The following is a 15,042-nucleotide window of genomic DNA, read 5'->3' as shown; positions in this document are numbered from 1 at the left end:
ATGGCTTACCTCTAGAATTCTTCCTCCACTGAGCTCTGAGAGGGCAAATGTCAGCAAGAACTTGATCCAATCTCTGGTCAGTGTTGACCCTGTAAGTGTATAAATGAGGGTCATCTCTGGATGGTGGTAACTGTAATGCCACCCTCATACTCTCCGGGCTGAAATCCATGATATGCCCTCTGACCATGGTGCGCCAATTCTTCAGCTACGGGTTCACTCCTCTAACATGCTTGTATGTCACCTAAGCATTGACGTAGAACTCCCGCACCATCAATGCTCCAACCTCAGTTATGAGGTTGCCCAGAACTTCCCAACCCTGTCTCAAAATCTAGTAAGGATCTCTGAGTACTCATTCGGCTTCATATCGAAGCAGACCTTAGGAATAACCTTCTTCTTGTGCACTACCTCATAAAAATGATCCTCATGTGTTTTAGAGGATAACCGAGTGAAGTTTCATCGGTCGGAGGTAGGAGCCTTCTCTTTTCTATTTCTTGATGAGGATTCTCTAGTCTTGGATGCCATGGAGATAGTACAAATAAAGAAAAAGTGGAGCGTCGAATACCAAACTTAAAAGGTTTGCTCGTTTCTGAGCAAAATAAAGATAAAAAATAAGAAAAAGGAAAATAGAAATAAAATGGATAGGGGGAAAGGAAGGAAAGGCTTCGGCCTTGGCTAAGGGATAGGGGAAAAGAAAGAAAAGTGAGTGTGTATGGGGAAGGGTAAGTAAGAAGGAGAGAGTAGTGTGAGGAGTGGTGAAAGTGGATGAAGAGTGGGTTATTTATAGGTAGGGAGGGGGAGTGGTTCGATTATGGGTGAAGGGGGGATTGAATTTGAATTTGGGTTGTTAGGAGGAGAGATGGATGGGATAGATGAAAGTTGATTGGGTGGAGTGGGAGGTGGGTTAAGAGAATCAAGGGAAGTGATGGGTGATGGGATGGATGAATGTGGATGGAAAAGTGGGTAAGGGGGAGAGAGAAAGAGAAGGTTGAATTGGTCAAATGTGGTTGGGTTTGGGGTTTAACCAATGGCTAAAGTCATTCCTCCATCCTTGAGTTCTCCCCTCTAGGCGTTAAACCAGCAGGGGATCAGTAACATTTTTTTTGTAAGGGGGACGAGCACCCCTAGCGCTAAACACCCTCGCTGGCATTCAGTGCCCTAAGGGGGGTGCTAAAATTTTGTGGAACACCCAATTTGGGTGTTAAACTCCCAATTTGGGTGTTAAATGCCCATGCTTACTACTCCTCTCCTGGCGCTAAATGCCCTCCCTGGCGTTTAGTACCCACAGGTATTTTTTTCTAGGGCGTTCTGTTCTTTTGTCTGAGCTCTTCTGTCCCTGTCCTAAATACCTTACATGAACACAAACATTAGAAAAACTAGGAAAACTCTAAAGATCAATGAAAAATGAAATGAAAACAAACTTAAACAAAACTGAAATAAAATTGAAACAAACTCAAAGGATACTTATGGTTGGGTTGCCTCCCAACAAGCACTTTTTTACCATCACTAGCTTGACGGTCAGGTCTTCTAAGGAGGAGGATTATAGGGGCTCATATCTTCACCCCTCATAGTGAACTTCTTTCCTGTGCTCTCTGATGTCACAAAATTGTCTCTCAACAAATTTTTACCAGCAAGTGCACCGGATTGTCGTCAAGTAAAAACTCACTGTAGAGTGAGGTCAAATCCCATAGGGATTGGTTGGTTGATCAATGTTAATTGGAGAATTATTCTAGTTGAACTAAAATCAATTTGAGATTGGGATCACAGAAAGTAAAATTGGTAGGAAACTTAAAGAGTAAGAAATTAAATAGCTAAAATTAAATTGCAAGAATATAAGTGCAGAAACTTAAATTGTAAGAAATTAAATGGGAATGGGAAAATTGAACATCAAATTAAAGATAGAATGTAAAAGAATGGGTAGATCAGAAATGGGAAACCTCATTGGGGTCAAGAGATGTTATAATTCTCCAGATCAAATTCATTTTCATCTCTTCCTCAATCAATGCATTCATTGATCTTCTTGGCAATCTTAGGTGATTAGATCCCAATTCATTTGCAATCTAATCTTTCTAAGCATGAACAATTGCCCAATTCCTTGATTTAAGTGCTCATGGAAAGAGATGAAGTATGGTCACTGATTATACCACACATATTCATAGATCAAAGTGTTGGTAGGATTATATGTCACGATATCCATCCAAACCCTAATCTAATCCAATGTGAGAAAGCATTTCTAGCATGATCTCCTCATTCCTCTTCCAAGGTTCAGAGTAGATTCAATTATGAATAGCTTCTTTTCCAACACAACTATCGAATTGGATGAGGAACGAAAGCTTTCTAGAAAGATCAAGAGAAAAGAAAGAAGAAAAAATATGAAAACTAATATTGATCCATTTAATTACACAGAGCTCTCTAACCCAATGAAAGTGGGTTTAGCTGTTCATAGCTCAATTAAATTTACAGAAAAAGAAAAGTGCAGAAAGAAATAAAGAATGTACAAAAGAAACTAAAAGAAAAGTGCAGGAAATGAAAATCAGGGAATTGAACTCCCAAAGCCCCCTTCAGGGTCTCCCCCAAGAGCTCTTCATTCTTCAACAATTCTTCTATTTATACCCCTCTTCAATTGGATCTTCAAATACTTCAAATACTTGGATCTGAGCCTTGGCCTTGATTGAAGCATTTAGGAGTGATTCTTTGATGATGAACGTTAGCAACTAACATTCATATTCTGTTTTGGTGCATTTTGGAATGAGATTAGCATTAACGTTGGTGACCATGTTTGTATAAAAATGTTGGGTCAAACGTTACTTGGAAAAATTGAAGTCTGGGTGTCGCCAGCAACGTTTGATTCAACATTTGAGCACTAACGTTCGCATGTTCACGCGTAAGCGTAGCCCACGCGTACGCATGAATAGTTGCTTTACGTGTCCGCGTAGCCTGTGTGTGTGCATGGTTGGGAACAAATTCTCATCCACGCGTACGCGTTATTGACGCGTGCGCGTGGCTGCAAAATTTCCAATTTCAAATTTTGAAAGCTTTTCGCGAACGTTGACCATAGCGTTGGACTATAAATGCTCCCTCCACCGTTGGCACATCCACGTGTGCGCGTCACCTACACGTGCGCGTGGATGCTAAATTCTCAAATTCCAAAACTGAACTTTGTATCACGAGCGTTGGGGGTAACGTTGGTTTGACAACGTTACCTCCAACGTTGACACCCTTTTTTTGCATAATGTTGCACATCAAGCCTTGGGACGTTACTTTGTCCTCTTGTCAACGTTGCCAATTTCATGCTCACTATAAACGATTATATATGGTTAGAAAGTTCTGAATGTCAGCTTTCTAACCCAACTAAAATCACCTCAATTGGACATCTACAACTCAAGTTATGCTCCTTTGCAGGGGACAGGGTCGCTGGCGTTGGTGTGCAACGTTTGAGGTAACGTTGGCACACCAACGTTGGTAAGAACGCCATATTCTGAAGCTCAAACTTATTTTCCACCCCATACTATTATATTGTTGGAAAGATCTGAATGTCTACTTTCCGATGCCATTGAAAGGGCATCATTTGGAACTCTAAAGCTTGACTTACACTCCCTCAAAGGTCCAGAGGTCAGCTGACCTTACTACAGGTTGGTACCATGTTCGTCTATGCACATTTTGGGGCAGTTTTCTCCCTCTATTTTAGTGTCCAACTTTCGAAGGCCTTTGGAATCACCTCATTTGGAGCTTTGTAACTCAAGTTATTCTTGTTTGATGTAGACCCCTTCAGGCTGTCATGAGCAACGTTTGTGGCAACGTTGGTGAGCCAACTTTGGCCACCAACGTTGCTTGCTCTTCTTCTTCTCTGCCCTTCCTTTGCTTCTTCTTACCTATCACCAACCAAACAAAATAAATCAAAGTATTTTCATAATCACAAGATAATGCATCATTCATAGCATCAAACAATTCTTTGCATAAATCTCATGAAAATGCACAAAATTAACAATGTTTGATTGAATCAAGACAAGCATGAATTTCTCATCCAAATACTTACTTATTGCCTAAGAAATGCATGAAACTACCCTAAAACAAACTAAAAATGGCTTGTTAAACTAGCCAAGATTCTCTGGCATCACTCTCATGAATCAGCTCAACATGCTCTAGAGACAGGATCCTGTTAACCGTATGTGGTACAATTGGACTTCTAGTGAACACTACCTTCATGCCAGGTGAGAAGTCCTTAGTCAAAATCTTCTTATTCCTCCAGCCCTTAGGTACCTTCTTAAGGCCTCCTCCATCTTTGGTGGGTGGTGAGTGCCCAACACCAAGCTTAGGTTTGATGTTAGGGGGAACTGTATGGCTTTCCACTAATTGAGAAGGCTTAAGCATTGAGCTTTGCATGCAAGTACCTCCTTTGTCAGAGAGAGGTGACGGTTTAAAAATATTCAACAACAAATAGTCTTCATGCATCCTCAGGACTAATTCTCCTCTCTCAACGTCAAATAGGGCTCTTCCTGTGGCTAAGAATCGCTTTCCTAGGATGATGGAGTCATCTATAACCTCTCCCATATCGAGTATCACAAAGTCTGCAGGGAGGTAGAGGTCTTCAACCTTTACCAGGATATTCTCCACCAATCCGTATGCCTGCTTCCGAGACTTGTCTACCATTTCCAAGGCTATCCTTGTATGATGCGTCTCTTGGATTTCCAGCTTCTCCATTACAAACAGCGGCATCAAATTTATGCTTGAACCAATATCACATAGTGCTTTCTTAAATGTAATTGTCCCTATGGTACAGAGGATTAGGAAGCTTCCAGGGTATGGAAACTTCTTGAGTAGTGATGAGCGGATAATTTATACGCTTTTTGGCATTGTTTTTAGTATATTTTTAGTTTGTTTTAGTTAGTTTTTATTATATTTTTATTAGTTTTTAGTTAAAATTCACTTTTCTGGACTTTACTATGAGTTTATGTATTTTTGTGTGATTTCAGGTATTTTCTGGTTGAAATTGAGGGACCTGAGCAAAAATCTGATTCAGAGGCTGAAAAGGACTGTAGATGCTGTTGGATTCTGACCTCCCTGCACTCGAAGTAGATTTTCTGAAGCTACAGAAGCCCAATTGGCACGCTCTCAATTGCGTTGGAAAGTAGACATCCTGGGCTTTCCAGCAATGTATAATAGTCCATACTTTGCCCGAGATTTGATGGCCCAAACCGGCGTTCCAAATCAGCTCAAAACTGTCCGGCGTTAAACGCCGGAACTGGCACAAGAATGGGAGTTAAACGCCCAAACTGGCACAAAAGCTGGCGTTTAACTCCAAGAAAAGTCTCTACACATGAAAGCTTCAATGCTCAGCCCAAGCACACACCAAGTGGGCCCAGAAGTGGATTTTTATGTCATTTACTCATTTCTGTAAATCCTAGGCTACTAGTTCTCTACAAATAGGACCTTTTGCTATTGTATTTTAAAATCTTTGGATCTTTGGATCTTAGATCATCTTTAGATCTTTGAATCTTTTGATCACGTTCTGGGGGCTGGCCTCACGGCCATGCCTAGACCTTGTTCTTATGTATTTTCAACGGTGGAGTTTCTACACACCATAGATTAAGGTGTGGAGCTCTGCTGTACCTCGAGTATTAATGCAATTACTATTTTTCTTCTATTCAATTCTGCTTGTTCTTGTTCTAAGATATCACTTGTTCCTCAACTTGATGAATGTGATGATCCGTGACACTCATCATCATTCTCACCTATGAACGTGTGCCTGACAACCACCTCCGTTCTACCTTAGATTGAGTGGATATCTCTTGGATCCCTTAATCGGAATCTTCGTGGTATAAGCTAGAATTGATGGCGGCATTCAAGAGAATCCGGAAGGTCTAAACCTTATCTGTGGTATTCTGAGTAGGATTCAATGATTGAATGATTGTGACGAGCTTCAAACTCCTAAAAGTTGGGCGTTAGTGACAGACGCAAAAGAATCAATGGATTCTATTCCAACCTGATTGAGAACCGACAGATGATTAGCCGTGCCGTGACAGGGTGCGTTGAACATTTTTACTGAGAGGACGGAACTGTAGCCACTAACAACGGTGATGCCCAACATACAGCTTTCCATGGAAAGGAGTAAGAAGGATTGGATGAAGACAGTAGGAAAGCAGAGAGACGGAAGGGACAAAGCATCTCCATTCGCTTATCTAAAATTCTCACCAATGAATTACATAAGTATCTCTATCTTTATTTTATGTTTTATTCATAAATCATTCATGACCATTTGAATCTGCCTGACTAAGATTTACAAGGTGACCATAGCTTGCTTTATACCAACAATCTCCATGGGATCGACCCTTACTCGCGTAAGGTTTATTACTTGGACGACCCAGTGCACTTGCTGGTTAGTTGTGCGAAGTTGTGATAAAGAGTTGAGATTGCAATTGAGCGTACGATGTTGATGGCGCCATTGATGATCGCAATTTCATGCACCAAGTGTTTGGCGCCGTTGCCGGGGATTGTTTGAGTTTGGACAACTGACGGTTCATCTTGTTGCTTAGATTAGGTATTTTTCTTCAGAGTTCTTAAGAATGAATTCTAGTGTTTCAAGGTGATGTTCTTATCATCACCAAAGCTGATTGATCCTCATCAATTTAGCTCTTGAATGCAATGTCCTGCTGAAGCTTGGCTAGTGGTGCACGAAATTGTGATCACTACTTTTCACAACTCAAATAATCCCCGGTAATGAGTCCAAAAACTTGGTGCTCAATACCATGGTATAAACACAATTTCGCACAACTAACCAGCAAGTGCACTGAGTCGTCCAACTAATAAACCTTACGCGAGTAAGGGTCAATCCCACAGAGATTGTTGGTATGAAGCAAGCTATGGTCACCTTGTAAATCTTAGTCAGGCAGATTCAAATGGGCATGGGTGATATATGAATAAAGCATAAAACAAGGATAGAGATACTTATGTAATTCATTGGTGAGAATTTCAGATAAGCGTATGGAGATGCTTTGTCCCTTCCGTCTCTCTGCTTTCCTACTGTCTTCATCCAATCCTTCTTACTCCTTTCCATGGCAAGCTGTATGTTGGGCATCACCGTTGTCAGTGGCTACAATCCCGTCCTCTCAGTGAAAATGTTCAACGCACCCTGTCACGGTACGGCTAATCATCTGTCGGTTCTCAATCAGGTTGGAGTAGAATCCATTGATTCTTTTGCGTCTGTCACTAACGCCCAGCCTTCAGGAGTTTGAAGCTCGTCACAGTCATTCAATCATTGAATCCTACTCAGAATACCACAGACAAGGTTTAGACCTTCTGGATTCTCTTGAATGCCACCATCAATTCTAGCTTATACCACGAAGATTCCGATTAAGGAATCCAAGAGATAAACATTCAAGCCTTGTTTGCTTGTAAAACGGGAGTGGTTGTCAGGCACGCATTCATAAGTGAGAATGATGATGAGCGTCACATAATCGTCACATTCATCAAGTTCTTGAGTGTGAATGAATATCTTGGAATAAGAACAAGCTGAATTGAATAGAAGAACAATAGTAATTGCATTAATACTCGAGGTACAGCAGAGCTCCACACCTTAACCTATGGTGTGTAGAAACTCCACCGTTGAAAATACATAAGAACAAGGTCTAAGCATGGCCGAATGGCCAGCCCCCTGATGAGCGGATAATTTGTACGCTTTTTGGCATTGTTTTTAGTATGTTTTTAGTAGTTTGAGTTGAGTTTTTAGTATATTTCTATTAGTTTTTAGATGAAATTCACTTTTCTGGACCTTACTATGAGTTTGTGTGTTTTTCTGTGATTTCAGGTATTTTCTGGCTGAAATTGAGGGATCTGAGCAAAAATCTGATTCAGAGACTGAAAAGGACTGCAGATGCTGTTGGATTCTGACCTCCCTGCACTCGAAGTGGATTTTCTGGAGCTACAGAAGCCCAATTGGCGCGCTCTCAACGGCGTTGGAAAGTACACATCCTGGGCTTTCCAGCAATATATGATAGTCCATACTTTGCCCAAGATTTGATGGCCCAAACCAGCGTTCAAAGTCACCCTCAGGAATTCCAGCGTTAAACGCCGGAACTGGCACCTAAATGGGAGTTAAACGCCCAAACTGGCATAAAAGCTGGCGTTTAACTCCAAGAAGAGTCTCTACACGAAAATGCTTCATTGCTCAGCCCAAGCGCACACCAAGTGGGCCCGAAAGTGGATTTTTATGTCATTTACTCATCTCTGTACACCCTAGGCTACTAGTTTTCTATATATAGAACCTTTTACTATTGTATTTCAATCATCTTGGTAGCTATCTTTGAGTTTCATGCTATCTTAGATCATTTGGGAGGCTGGCCATTCGGCCATGCCTAGACCTTGTTCTTATGTATTTTCAACGGTGGAGTTTCTACACACCATAGATTAAGGTGTGGAGCTCTGCTGTACCTCGAGTATTAATGCAATTACTATTGTTCTTCTATTCAATTCCGCTTGTTCTTTGTCCAAGATATTCATTTGCACTCAATAACTTGGCGAATGTGATGATTATGTGACACTCATCATCATTCTCACTTATGAACAAAGTGACTGACAACCACTCTGTTCTACAAGCAACAAGGCTCTAGTGTTTATCTCTTGGATTCCTGATACACGATGCATGGTTGATCGCCTGACAACCGAGTGCTCGCCTGACAAACGAGCCAGCCATTCCGTGAGATCAGAGTCTTTGTGGTATAGGTGAGAACTGATGGCGGCATTCAAGAGAATCCGGAAGGTCTAACCTTGTCTGTGGTATTCTGAGTAGGATTCAATGATTGAATGACTGTGACGTGCTTCAAACTCCTAGTAGGCGGGGCGTTAGTGACAGACGCAAAAGAATCACTGGATTCTATTCCGGCCTGACCGAGAACCGACAGCTGATTAGCCATATGCTGTGACAGAGCATAGGAACATTTTCACTGAGAGGATGGGAGGTAGCCACTGACAACGGTGAAACCCTTGCATAAGCTTGCCATGGAAAGGAATAAGAAGGATTGGATGAAGACAGTAGGAAAGCAGAGAGACGGAAGGGAAAGCATCTTCATACGCTTATCTGAAGCTCTCGCCAATGAATTACATAAGTATCTCTATCTTTATCTTTATGTTTTATTCATCATTTATACCCATTTGAGTCTGCCTGACTAAGATTTACAAGGTGACCATAGCTTGCTTCATACCAACAATCTCCGTGGGATCGACCTTTACTCGCGTAAGGTTTATTACTTGGACGACCCAGTGCACTTGCTGGTTAGTTGTGCGAAGTTGTAGTGATCACAATTTCGCGCACCAAGTTTTTGGCGCCGTTGCCGGGGATTGTTCAAGTTTTGAGCAAGCTTTTGGTCCGGTAACATCAGTGCCAAAATCCGGCAACAGCACCAAGTTTTTGGCGCCGTTGCCGGGGATTGTTTTGAGTATGGTCAACTGACGGTTCATCTTGTTGCTTAGATTAGGTATTTTTCTTCAGAGTTCTTAAGAATAAATTCTAGTGTTTCATGATGATCTGTTGAAGTCTGGTTGGCTGAGAAGCCATGTCTAATCTTATTGGACCGAGGTTTCAACTGATCATCACAATAGCTTGTTGATTTCTATCAATCTTGCTATTGGAGCAATGATCTGCTAAGGCTTGGCTGGCCATTGGCCATGTCTAGTGTTTTGGACCGAAGCTTTCTTTGAAAGCTTGGCTGGCTGTGAAGCCATGTCTAATTCCTGGACCGGAGTCTTAGACTAGCATTGCAATTATTCCTGGAATCCAAATTGAGAATTCTGAAACCTTTATTTTCTATTTCCATATAATTTTTGAAAAAAGCACAAAAAAATTTTAAAAATCATAAAACCAAAAATATTTTTATGTTTCTTGTTTGAGTCTAGTGTCTAATTTTAAGTTTGGTGTCTTGCATGCCTTGTTTATTTGATCTTGGTTCTATTTTCAAGTCAATAGTACAGGGAACTGAAGATTCAGAACATGCAGCAGAGGAATTACACAGAAAAAAAACTGGGCGTTCAAAACGCCCAGTGAAGAAGGACAGACTGGCGTTTAAACGCCAGCCAGGGTACCTGGTTGGGCGTTTAACGCCCAAAAAGGTAGTGCATTGGGCGTTAAACGCCAGAATGTGCACCATTCTGGGCGTTTAACGCCAGGATGGCACAAGGGGGAGGATTTTGTTTTCAAAATCAATTTTTTTCAAGTTTTCAAAGTTTTTCAAAATCAAATCTTTCTCAAATCAAATCTTTTCAATCAAATGTTTTCAAAATCAATTTCTTTCCTTTTTCAAAGATACTTACTAACAATTAATGATTTGATTGAACATTTTAAGTATGTTGCCTTTTCTGTTGAGAAAGGTTTAATGTTTGAATCATATCTTTTCTTGTTAGGCAAGTCATTAATTTTTAAAATCAAATCTTTTTAAAATTGTTTTCAAATCATATCTTTTCAATCATATCTTTTTAAAAGCATAATTTTTTATCATATCTTTTTAATCACATCTTTTTCAAAATAGTTCTCAAATCATATCTTTTTGATTTCTAATTTCATAAATCTTTTTCAAAAATTACTTGATTTCTTTCCCACTCTTGATTTTCGAAAATCAATTAAAGTTTTTCAAAAATGTTTTCAAAATATTTCACTTGATTTTCGAAAATTTCTTCCTCTCTTCCCACATCCTTCTATTTATGGAGTACCACTCCTTCTCAATGCACAATTCGAACTCTATCTAATTAAGTTCGAATTCTTCTACCTCTTCCTTCTATTTTTCTTTTCCTCTGACACCTCAAGGAATCTCTATACTGTGACATAGAGGATTCCACATTCTCTTGTTCTTTTCTCTTTCATATGAGCAGGAACAAAGACAAAGGCATTCTTGTTGAAGCTGACCCTGAACCTGAGAGGACCTTGAAGCGAAAGCTAAGAGAAGCTAAGGCACAACTCTCTGTAGAGGACCTAACCGAATTCTTCAAAGGAAAAGAAGATATGGCAGCCGAAAACAACAACAATGCCAACAATGCAAGGAAGGTGCTGGGTGACTTTACTGCACCTACTCCCGACTTCTATGGGAGAAGCATCTCTATCCCTGCCATTGGAGCAAACAACTTTGAGCTTAAGCCTCAATTAGTTTCTCTAATGCAACAGAATTGCAAGTTCCATGGACTTCCATTGGAAGATCCTCATCAGTTCTTAGCTGAATTCTTGCAAATCTGTGACACTGTCAAGACTAATGGGGTAGACCCTGAGGTCTACAGACTTATGCTATTCCCTTTTGCTGTAAGAGACAGAGCTAGGACATGGTTGGACTCTCAACCTAAAGAAAGCCTGGACTCATGGGAAAAGCTAGTCAATGCCTTCTTGGCAAAGTTCTTTCCACCTCAAAAATTGAGTAAGCTTAGAGTGGAAGTCCAAACCTTCAGACAGAAGGATGGAGAATCCCTCTATGATGCTTGGGAAAGATACAAACAATCGATCAGAAAATGTCCTTCTGACATGCTTTCTGAATGGAGCATCATAGGTATTTTCTATGATGGTCTCTCTGAACTATCCAAGATGTCTTTGGATAGCTCTGCTGGAGGATCTCTTCATCTGAAGAAGACGCCTACAGAGGCTCAAGAACTAATTGAAATGGTTGCAAATAACCAATTCATGTACACTTCTGAAAGAAATCCTGTGAACAATGGGACAAGTCAGAAGAAAGGAGTTCTTGAGATTGACACTCTGAATGCCATTCTGGCTCAGAACAAGATATTGACTCAACAAGTCAATTTGATTTCTCAAAGTCTGTCTGGAATGCAAAATGCACCAAGCAGTACTAAGGATGCTTCAACTGAAGAATAAGCTTATGATCCTGAGAACCCTTCAATGGAAGAGGTGAATTACCTAGGAGAACCCTATGGAAACACCTATAATTCTTCATGGAGAAATCACCCAAATTTCTCATGGAAGAATCAAGAGAGACCTCAACAAGGTTTCAACAATAATGGTGGAAGAAACAGGTTTAGCAATGGCAAGCCTTTTCCATCATCTTCTCAGCAACAGACAGAGAATTCTAAGCAGAACCCCTCTGACTTAGCAACCATGGTCTCTGATCTAATCAAAACCACTCAAAGTATCATGACTGAAACAAGATCCTCCATTAGAAATTTGGAGGCACAAGTGGGACAGCTGAGTAAGAAAATTACTGAACTCCCTCCAAGTACTCTTCCAAGCAATACAGAAGAAAATCCAAAAGGAGAGTGCAAGGTCATCAACATGGCCGAATTTGGAGAGGAAGGAGAGGAAGTGAACGCCACTGAGGAACACCTCAATGGGCGTGCACTGACCTCCAATGAGTTCCCTAATGAGGAACCATGGGAATCTGAGGCTCAAAATGAGACCATAGAGATTCCATTGGACTTACTTCTGCCTTTCATGAGCTCTGATGAGTATTCTTCCTCTGAAGAGGATGAGTATGTCACTGAAGAGCAAGTTGCTAAATACCTTGGAGCAATCATGAGGCTAAATGACAAGTTATTTGGAAATGAGACTTGGGAGGATGAACCTCCCTTGCTCACCAAAGAACTGGATGACTTGTCTAGGCAGAAATTACCTCAAAAGAGACAAGATCCTGGGAAGTTTTCCATACCTTGTACCATAGGCACCATGACCTTCAAGAAGGCTCTGTGTGACTTAGGGTCAAGTGTAAACCTCATGCCTCTCTCTGTAATGGAGAAGCTAGGGATCTTTGAGGTACAAGCTGCAAGAATCTCACTAGAGATGGCAGACAACTCAAGAAAACAAGCTCATGGACTTGTAGAGGATGTTTTGGTGAAGATTGAGGACCATTACATACCTACTGATTTCATAGTCCTAGAGACTGGGAAGTGCATGGATGAATCCATCATCCTTGGCAGACCCTTCCTAGCCACAGCAAAGGCTGTGATTGATGTTGATGGAGGTGAACTGATCATTCAAGTGAATGAAGAATCCTTTGTGTTTAAGGCTCAAGGATATCCTTCTGTCACCATGGAGAGGAAGCATGAAGAGCTTCTCTCAAATCAGAGTCAAGCAGAGCCCCCACAGTCAAACTCTAAGTTTGGTGTTGGGAGGCCACAACCAAACTCTAAGTTTGGTGTTGAACCCCCACATTCAAACTCTAAGTTTGGTGTTGGGAGGTTCCAACATTGCTCTGAGTATCTGTGAGGCTCCATGAGAGCCCTCTGTCAAGCTACTGACATTAAAGAAGCGCTTGTTGGGAGGCAACCCAATGTTATGTTTTATCTATTTTCTTTTGTTATTTTTTTGTTATTTTGTAGGTTGATGATCATAAGAAGACACAAAATCAATTGAAAAAAAAAAACAAAAACAGAATGAAAAACAGGAAGAAAAATAGCACACCCTGGAGGAAGAACCCACTGGCGTTTAAACGCCAGTGAGGCTAGCAGTTGGGCGTTTAACTCCTAGTCTGGCACCATTCTGGGCGTTTAACGCCAGAAAGGGGCACCAGACTGGCGTTAAACACCAGAAAAGGGCAAGAACCTGGCGTTAAACGCCAGGAATGGGCACCAGCCCGGCGTTTAACGCCAGAAATGGCTCAAAACGTGATTTTGAATGCCATTTGGTGCAGGGATGACTTTTCCTTGACACCACAGGATCTGTGGACCCCACAGGATCCCCACCAACCCCACCACTCTCTCTCTCTTCTTCACCCCTTCATTTTCACACAACCTAAACACCACTTCTCCCCCTCCTTGGCCGAACACAAAGCCACTCCCTTCTTCCTCATTTCTTCTTCTTCTACTCTCCTCTTTCTTCTTTTGCTCGAGGACGAGCAAACCTTTTAAGTTTGGTGTGGTAAAAGCATTGCTTTTTGTTTTTCCATAACCATTTATGGCATCCAAGGCCGGAGAAACCTCTAGAAAGAGGAAAGGGAAGGCAAAAGCTTTCACCTCCGAGTCATGGGAGATGGAGAGATTCATCTCAAGGGTGCATCAAGACCACTTCTAAGAAGTTGTGGCCATGAAGAAGGGTCAACTTTGATCAAAGGTTGGACCAAGTCCTCATAAACATTTGTGAAGAGGGCGCTCAATGGAAGAGAAACTCAAGAGGGAAGCCGGTTCAATTGAAAAGGCATGACCTCAAACCCGTGGCTAGAGGATGGTTGGAGTTTATCCAACGCTCAATCATTCCCACTAGCAACCGGTCCGAAGTTACTCTAGACCGGGCCATCATGATTCATAGCATCATGATTGGAGAAGAAGTGGAAGTTCATGAGGTTATAGCCCAAGAACTCTATAGGGTGGCGGACAAGTCCTCTACCTTAGCAAGGTTAGCCTTTCCTTACCTCATTTGTCACCTCTGTTATTCAGTTGGAGTTGACATAGAGGGAGACATCCCCATTGATGAGGACAAGCCCATCACTAAGAAAAGGATGGAGCAAACAAGAGACCCCTCTCATCATGAGATCCCTGAGATACCTCAAGGGATGCACTTTCCTCCACAAGACTATTGGGAGCAACTAAACACCTCCCTAGGAGAATTGAGTTCCAACATGGGACAACTAAGGGTGGAGCACCAAGAACACTCCATTCTCCTCCATGAAATTAGAGAAGATCAAAGAATCATGAGAGAGGAGCAACAAAGACAAGGAAGAGATATTGAGGAGCTCAAGCACTCCATAAGACCTTCAAGAGGAAGAACAAGCCGCCATCACTAAGGTGGACCCGTTCTTTAATCTCCTTGTTCTTTATTTTCTTGTTTTTTTCGAATTTTAGTGCTTATGTTTATCTATGTTTGTGTCTTATGATCATTAGTGTCTAGGCCTTAAAGTTATGAATGTCCTATGAATCCATCACCTTTCTTGAATAAACAATGTTCTTAATTGAAAAAGATAAGAATTGCATGAATTTTGAATTTTATAACAGTTTAATTATTTTGATGTGGTGGTAATACTTTTGTTCTCTGAATGTATGCTTAAACAGTGCATATGTCTTTTGAATTTGTGGTTCATGAATGTTAAAGATGTTGGCTCTTGAAAGAATGATGAAAAAGGAAACATGTTA

At 41.1% G+C, this 15,042-nt stretch overlaps 1 non-coding gene across 1 annotated transcript; it reads right to left on the bottom strand.

The window, feature by feature from the left end:
- Positions 1-11,389: 11,389 nt before the first annotated feature.
- LOC130951602 (small nucleolar RNA R71) lies at positions 11,390-11,497 on the bottom strand. The gene has a single exon (XR_009074035.1). It is a non-coding gene; the product is annotated as a small nucleolar RNA R71 (small nucleolar RNA).
- Positions 11,498-15,042: the final 3,545 nt, after the last annotated feature.

Source organism: Arachis stenosperma, chromosome 1 (genome assembly GCF_014773155.1).
Source record: "Arachis stenosperma cultivar V10309 chromosome 1, arast.V10309.gnm1.PFL2, whole genome shotgun sequence".
NCBI lineage: Eukaryota > Viridiplantae > Streptophyta > Magnoliopsida > Fabales > Fabaceae > Arachis > Arachis stenosperma.
Note: the sequence above shows the minus strand (reverse complement) of the source record. Positions and strands in the feature narration are given on the sequence as shown.